We start from the raw sequence: 8,870 nt of genomic DNA, 5'->3' as shown, positions 1-8,870 counted from the left end.
CAATTTTACTTCACCAGTCTCTTGGTATTTCAGCCATTGTCCATAGCACCAGATCGTGATCTGACTGCATTCAGCTCCAAATCCACAATGCACTTGCACCCATCTACAATCATAGTCATCATACCAAGACCAGCCCCACTGATAGGTAGCAGTCCATACCCCCTCATCAAACGCGTTCTGAACATATGCATCCCATGTCCTTGCAGCTGCACTAGTCCAAAGCCACAGTTCTGTTCCCTGGCAAACTGACCCAATTCCTTGGAGAAGAAGCCAAGGGGGTTATAGCTCAGTGAGGCCACTCAGGCTAGACGACGGGCAATAGATAGGGGAGGATAACAGCAGGAGAAAGATGATGAAGTCAGGTGGAGCCACATGCTGGCAGCACCAAAGTCCCAAGTCCTTATTGATCCAGGAGAAATCACTCATAAAGGAAATCATTAGTTTCCAGATGACTAGTTTCCATGCAAACCTCATGAAGTTCAACAAGACCAAGTGCAAGATCCTGCAAATGGGTCGGGGAAATCCCAAGCACAAATACAGGCTGGGTGGAGAATGGATTGAGAGCAGCTCCGAGGAGAAGGACTTGGGGGTGTTGGTTGATGAAAAGCTCAACATGACCTGGCAATGTGCGCCTGCAGCCCAGACAGCCAACCGTATCCTGGGCTGCATCAAAAGAAGCGTGACCAGCAAGGGAGGTGATTCTCCCCCTCTATTCCACTCTCATGAGACCCCACCTGGAGTACTGCGTTCAGCTTTGGGGTCCCCAACATAAGAGGGCCTGTTGGAGTGAGTCCTGAGGAGGGCCACAAAGATGATTGGAGGGATGGAGCACCTCTCCTACGAGGACAGGCTGAGAGAGTTGGGGTTGTTCAGCCTGGAGAAGAGAAAGCTCCAGGGAGACCTTATAGCAGCCTTCCAGTACCTGAAGGGAGCCTACAGAAAAGCTGGAGAGGGGCTGTTTACAAGGGCATGGAGTGATAGGACAAGGGGCAATGACCTTAAGCTGAAGGAGGGTAGATTTAGGTTAGATATTAGGAAGAAATTCTTTACTGTTAGAGTGGTGAGGCACTGGAACAGCTTGCCCAGGGAAGCTGTGGATGCCCCCTCCCTGGAAGTGTTCAAGGCCAGGTTGGATGGGGCTTTGGGCAACCTGGTCTAGTGGAGGGTGTCCTTGCCCATGGTAGGGGGGTTGGAACTAGATGATCTTTACGGTCCCTCCAACCCAAACCATTCTATGACTCTATGATTCTATGATGTCTCTCTAAAGTAGGAAACACAATCATACATATTTCAGCCCCAGAGCTTTCAGAAATCCATGGCTAAGAGAATGAATTATCTCACTATGAACCTTTTGATGAGGAAAAGCTTCCAGTGGGGGAAGGCAGGAAGGTACACGAAAATGATGCATTTATGTCCTGAGGAATGATACCTAAGTAAAATTTAATTTCTAAATGTAACAACCTTTCAAATACTGTGTTTACAAAATCCCAAAGATATTATTCCAAAGCAGGAGACAATATCTGGGGAGTAGCCCTTCTCCTCCAAAGCTTTATTGTCTGTCTGCAGAAGAAAAGGTTAGCAGGAAACTGTGTAGAGCAGATCTATGAGCTCAGCCTACTTTCTCATTCAGTGCAGTGCACTGTGAGTATGCTTTGGCCTGTGTCCTGGTAGTACTTGACATCACAGTGAGAGGGTGTTGGGGATCTTTTGAGGTGATACACAGAATGAGGCAGCTGGTGATGTCAGCAGATGGTTACCTAGTGTGTGAGGGGGACGATGTTAGTACACAGTTGGGAGCTGGGATCCAAGACACAAGTAGGTGATGGGCTGTTTTACTTCTCCTGAATAAGCAGTAAGTATAGCAACAAGCCAAGCCAAAAGCCAGTTCATTACAGAAAATTTAATTGGGAAGAATTGAGTGAAGTCGTGTGGGTGTCAGTTCAATTCTTGACAAATTGGCTAAGCCTAGAACATTTCATACAAGGCAGGCAGCACAGCAGCAGGACTTCTGTGAATTGCCACTTCCTGTTCCCATTCTCAGAGATATCAATATCCTTTGCTTAGGCCTTGTGTGGGATTTTCACACCATCCCTCGAAACACTTGGACCTGGCCACTGGTGGAGCTTGGATTATGGTTAGTTGGCTTGCTGGATGTTTCTGCCTTCCTGTGTTTGACAGACATGGTGATAGATTTTGATGTGTTTTACTTTCTTCTGCTGATCTTTTCTTTTCTCTCAATGTGGTTTTTGTTTGAGTTGAATTGGCGTCAAAATAAATGGATGCGTTTGAAAAGAGTGGTTCTGTTCTGTTGTTTCTTTCACCAGACAGGGCAAAATTAGCTGGAGGTCCTACTTTTCTTGGAAAAGCAGTGTGAAAAAAGCTGGAAGCAAGTCTTTTGGCAAGTGATAATACATAAATAGCTTTTCTCAATACCTATTAAATGCACTGTCATGTTGTTATTATCCAGTAGAGCTGGTAATGGGCTTATTATGATTTTGGACCACTGGTTTGTTTTTAACATGGATGGCTTGGCCATCACATTAAAGTGAACTACACTTTAATGTTTGTGCCATGTACAAGTGATATAGCTATATCAGTAATTACCAGAGTTCACAAGTTTAATGTAGTCTGAAAAAAAAATATTTTCAGTGTTTCTTTTTCACATTTCATCTTAGTCTAAAGCTGAATGTATGGAAAGGCTCAGCAGATTTTTTTTCCTTCATTTCATTAATTACTCAGCTGTTGAAAAACTCTGTTATTTCCTTCCAAAGAAATACTATGGAAGATTTAGAGTTGTGGTTTTAAGATACTATGGGAATGACCTGACTTAGTTGTTATTATATAATGAGGGTGTGCTGACTGGAAGAAAAAGGCTTAGGACATCACTTCTACCCTGTAAATCTTTACACAGAAGAGGTCAGTCCACATGTAAATCTGTCAGTACCTAAGTTGGATATATCTCTGCCACCTGTATCTCCACATTAGTGAGTTTCTTTGGGAAACAACTAATTGGGAGAACTAAGGTTCCTGATACCTCTCTGTATAGCTCCCTTACCAGGCTAGAGTGGTTGTTCTGTGCTGATGTGACAAAGGGGTGAGGGAAAGGTGGATATCACAAAATCATAGAATCACAGAATGGTGGAGGTTGGAAGGGACCTCTGGAGGTCATCTGGTTCAATCCCTGCTCAGGCCACCTAAAGCAGGCTGCCTAGGACCATGTTTCCAAGGAGGGAGAGTTCTCAGCCTCTCTGGACAACCTGTGCCAGTGCTCAGTCACCCTCACAGTCAGAAGGGCTTCCTTATGTTCAGACGGACCGTCCTCTGTTTCAGTTGGTGCCCATTGCCTCTGGTCCTGTCACTGGGCACCACTGAAAAGAGCCCAGCTCCATCTTCTTTGCACCCTCCCTTCAGATATTTGTACACATTGATGAGATCCTCTCTGAGCTGCTTCTTCTCTAGGCTGAACAGTCCCAGCTCTCTCAGCCTTTCGTCATATGAGAGATGTTCCAGACCCTTCATCATCTTAGTGGCCTTTCACTGGACTCTCTCCAGTAGCTCCACCTTTCCCTTGTACCGGAGAGCCCAGAACTGGACACAGTACTCCAGGTGTGGCCTCACCAGTGCTGAGCAGAGGGGAAGGATCACCTTCCCCAACCTGCTGGCAATATTCCTCCTCATGCAGTCCAAGCAACCATTGGCCTTCTTTGCGGTGAGTGGCCTCAAGATGTTGTCAGCCAGCTCCTTCAGCATTCACCCCATCAGGGCCCATAGATTTGTGTATGCTTGTTTTAAAGGCTTTTTAAAGACTGCTAAGTAAAACACTTGTGCTTTTGGTCCTATCTTGTGTCGTGGAGTACATAGAGAACAAGCTTGTCACAACCAGCTCTATTTATAAAATGCTGTGGAAGTCAGAAGGCAAAAGCAGAAATGAGGTGGCATTAAGAAGCATGATCATTTAAGAATTCTTCACAGGCTATTCAGGAGACCTAAGGTGACCTCAACCCAATCCAAAAAATGACAATTACAAGCCTGACAACTTTACTAAGCTATCTACTCAAGCATATTAAAGATGTTCTGCAGTGAGTTCCCCATGTAGTCCTTCCGTTTCTACCTCTCCGTGGCTTTTCCTGAGAGCTTGCCTACAGTTTTCCTCTCTTACCCTGGTGCCCTGCTGACTGCTTGCTCCTACCGTCCCACAATCAAGGGCTGTCGAAGATGTCCCCATGCTGTGGCAGTTATGTGGAAAGTGGGATAAAGAAAACTATCCCTTTTGCTGAAGCAAAGGCAGGAAGGAGCCTTGCAACAAGGCACCTCTTGAATTGGAAGCATAATATGCCTTCTTAAGCAAAATATTTAGCTCGCAGAGAATAAAGTCACTTGATGGTTCTGACAGACAGATAAAATAGTCATTTGTGTTTGGCTCTTATAGATGTATGATCTCAGGCCAGAGCTCTTTTAACCTTCCCGGTGGCGAATGCAGAAAAGATGAAGATTTGCAGAGGCAGTTATTAAACCAGTACCTCCTCCATGCTGAAACTGAATATGCTTCAGGTGGGGTAATGTGATGTAGCCTGTGGAAACAGAAAATAGAAAGATCATTTCTCACTGATTAAAGCTGTGTTTCTGTTACCAACATGGCAGTGGGCTGAGAAAAGGAGGCCAGCTCAGCTAAATAGGGAGAAAAGTAATTTCTCCAATTCATATTTTTCCCTAATTGTGGTGGAGACAATAGAGTGATGTGAACATTTCAGTGAAGAGGACTGATGTCATTCTCTGGACTTCTCATTGATTTTGATAGCCACGATGTCGTGAGAACTACACATGCATTCGGATCCAAAAAGAGCCAAAACAAGCTGTTCATTGAAGAGAGAAATGATACATATTCTTACCCTTAAGCCAGTGCTAAAAGGCAAAAGTTAGATAGCATTGATAGACAGCTTAATACACACTTCAAGAAATGTTCTTTTCATGTTTTATGTCAAATTTTTCAGGCTTTATGTCAAATGCCTTTTTTTTTTTTAATTTACTTGTTCTAGGAATAGTTATTTAAAGATGGAACGTTGAGTATGACCAGACTTTGTTAACTTTGAAAGTTCATGATATAGGTTTTTTAAAGCTAACTCTGTAGTTTGCATTTTCCTAACTCCTCCAGCAGCTTCTTATGGCAATTTACAGCCTAGGTTCTGTAAGGGAATACATGATTCTCCCCCAAAATCAAGCTTTACAAGGACTGTTCTTTCTGCCCTCTCGTGGCCACTGGCCAGTTTTGCAGTTTTGCAACAACAGGAATTTCAGAGACTTGCATTGCATTTCGATAATCCAAAATATCTTGCTTTTACTTTAGAGAGCAAACATAAAATTTTGTATCTCCGACCCAGTTTTTCTGTATGCAATGTATTTATGTATATCTTTCATTTAAGTACAGCAGTTGACTATTTAGATTGTGAAATTAGTTACATGCAATTTTCTTAATTTTACCTCATAACCCAGAATATGAAGATGTGACTTGCATGTTAGAAGAAACAGTTAAGAATCCTTTCTTTTCTAGCCACTAAGGTAATTTTATTTCAAGGGCCTGTGCCTCACTTTTGGCCTGTTCAAATGAAAAATGTTGCATAATTGCATGCAGCAGCTTCTTCACACCTTCAATGAATCTTTAATGTCTTTAGAAGTTAAATTGCACTCAGTTTCCATGTCATGTCAATCAATCAATAAATACATTGATTCCAGTGGAGTTACTTTTGATTTATCCCAGACTGAGGGCAGGATCAGGCCACAATTCCAATATATATTTTACGAAGATCCTATACAGTTTAAGAGTGACCATGTATCCCTCGTATGAATTATGCTGTCAAATACAGGCTTATAGAGGGTTGTACTGTTTCAGTTAAGGCTGCTGCTTATCACATTTTCTGACAGTCAGGTATAAAGAGACAGAATAGGTATAGTTGCATGCAAAGTGACATCTCTAGTGCTTGTTAACTGGTGAGGATCTGAACAAGAAATTTTGTAGCAGATGCATGAAAGCATATAATGCAATAGCGATTTAAGAGAACAGTATTATACAAAACAAGAATAGATTATTCACTGTCGACGTAATACTAAAGAATGAGATTATTTTGCTGTTATATGTTGGAAAACGGGGGGGGAAGGCCATTACCTTATACATTTCCTGCAAACTTTCTCCTATGTGCCCCTTTTCACAGGCAGCCCAAGTTACCATATCCTCATCTCTGTGATTTCCGGGGTAACTAGGAAAATCACCACTGCAGAGGCACAGCCTGCGCTGCTGTTGTGCCGGTGCCAAACTGCACCATCTGCACTTAGCATGAGAGGGAAATAAGACCCAGAAAGAATTTATCACTAGTTATACATTTGAGATGGGGGTGGGCTTTGCAATCCTCCAGGCCACTCCTGGGGATTCATAAATTCATATGCAGTATAAATATGTGCAAGAATATATTTGTTAGGAAATGTCTCGAAATATGGAACTTTGAGATGCATACAGTGTTGGCTGCACTGGCACAGGAAGTACCTTCTGAAAACGGTCTGCTCTTTTCCCCTCCCCTGCTCTTTCCACACAAGCCTGACACTTCTTGTTCAAGAGCAACTCAGAATCATCTGCGTTCACACTTCTTTCCAGATTCCATAAGCCATATGTGATCCCAGTACAACTACACTATAGGTATCCCAGTGTACCTTCACTGGTATTTAATTTCTTCACAGGCATCTAAATTAAACTTCTGACTCTTCTTTCATAGCTGCCAAAAGAAATCATCTGCTGAATTAGGCTGTACCATTTCATTTGAAATGCCTCTGCGGGAGAAGCAAACTTGCAGCTCTCAGAACTGTTGATGGTCTCTAAAGGCAAGTAGGTACTTAGTCAAAAAGGTAACCACACACAAAGACAAGCTCAGCACCCAATGTATGCTTTTATTTTTTCCTTGAGCTTCTCTCTTCAACAGCAGGGTTCAAAGAAAGTTTGTCTTTATTCTTTTACACATAAAATTCTCCATATTGGTCATATAATATAGTTAATTCTAAACACTTATTACCCCAAGATGCAGATGTATTTTATGTACAGAGTTGAGCAGCTAAGAGAAGCAGCTGATTTGAAAAAGTTCCTCTCTGTTCTCCTTCACTAATTCGTGCAAATGAGCCAGCTAAGCCCTGCTGGGAATGAACAGACCTTACTGACTCTGTTCAGCATCTCCACAAATTGTAAATCTATTTGTTTTCAACAGAAAAATTTAGTATAAAGCTCCTCAGAGATATAAGATGACCTATTGTATACTTTGAATCTCAATGATGTAAAGTAATTTAATATGTTTTCTTTGATGTGAGGCAGGGTGGCTTTAGGAACTAAGGGTCAAAACCCAAGCAGAGTTTTGAGTTAGGATAGGCCTAATAGTTGCCTCTGGTTTTGAACCACTGCTCAGCTATCACTTGTTACCAGTGTATGCATAAATGTGGTATTTGCAAAGACAGACTGAATGTGCCCTACAATATATATGTTGCAGTGTGTATATGTGTGCATCTGTATGCAGTATGTGAAGTTTACCTCCTGTTTCTAATATTTAACCATTTCTTTCATTGTAGCTGAGGTATCAAATATATGTGAGGAGAAAGGAGAATAAATGTTTTGCAATAGGTGGAATGTGAAGCTGTAATTGAAAGGATTGAAAATATTCCTTATTTGGTTATTGGCTGTCTCTAGCTATATATGTAAGATCAACCCTCTGGGTCCATCTGAATTGCAGGAATTCTGAGACAAGTGAAAGAGGGAAGTTTCTGATACATGCTTTGCTTTCTACTCTGTTTGTAGAACCATAAACTGACATATTTGTTTTCTGGCTTGTGCCTGTAATGTTCAATATATTGCAAGAGACAAGGTAGCTGGATGTCATACTAAGGACAATGAACATGGTAATTGATAAGTGTTGTAGAAATCAATTGTTATGAGCATCAGAGATGAGACAAATATATTAAGTGCAAAAGCTTCAAAACCAGAACAAGTGTCCTAAATATGAAAAAATAGGGGGAAATAGCTAAGTGGTCAGCAAGTTCCAGAAGATGAGAACAATTAAAGGCTCCTAACTACCTGCACCATTACTGCTATTGACTAGGAAACCTTCCTCTGTGGCAAGTGTCCTACACTTAGTGAGGGACTTGGGATCAAAGTTATAAAGTTATATAAGGAAATAGAAATAAAGATTTCTTTGTGAAGTAACAGTTTTGTCTTAGCTTTGCATGTCCCAAGCTTGAAGAATCGTAGAATCACAAAAAAGTCTGGGTTGGAAGGGTTCTCTGGAGATCATCTGGTCCAACCTCCTGTTGAAAGCAGCCCCTTAAAAGAAATAATTATCTGCTGATGAGCTGCTGTGTGAGACAAAGCAGTACTTGGGTGCCTCTGAAAATCTAGGATGTAGCAAAATGAATTTTCCTGTGCAACGTTTTTCTGACCTATGTCTGTCTTAATCACCTGACTCCTTTTTTAAGACTTGCAAACAATAGAAACAACCTTCTGGTTTTCCTTTTACTTTATGCACTGTCAGCAGGTTGGAGTATGATCATGGAGGGATGGGATGAACTTGAATAGCATTTAATACCTCCTGTTTTTAGAAATATATTATACCCATGTATTTTTCTTAAAATACAAATACAGTGATAGTCTACAAATATATCTGAGTTTTCTGAAAGCCTATTTAGAATATTTCTTCCATCAGTTAACTCTGGGGCTCTAAGTGGATAATAGGGATGACATCTGTAAGAGAAACTCATTTTTTGCTTGTTTTCAGCAAAATTTTAATTGGATATGGTTCCAGGTAAAGCCATAGGACTGAACTTCTGACTAATCACTTCATAGGATC

The sequence above is a fragment of the Grus americana genome, chromosome 2 (assembly GCF_028858705.1).
Source record: "Grus americana isolate bGruAme1 chromosome 2, bGruAme1.mat, whole genome shotgun sequence".
Classification (NCBI taxonomy): domain Eukaryota; kingdom Metazoa; phylum Chordata; class Aves; order Gruiformes; family Gruidae; genus Grus; species Grus americana.
Note: the sequence above shows the minus strand (reverse complement) of the source record.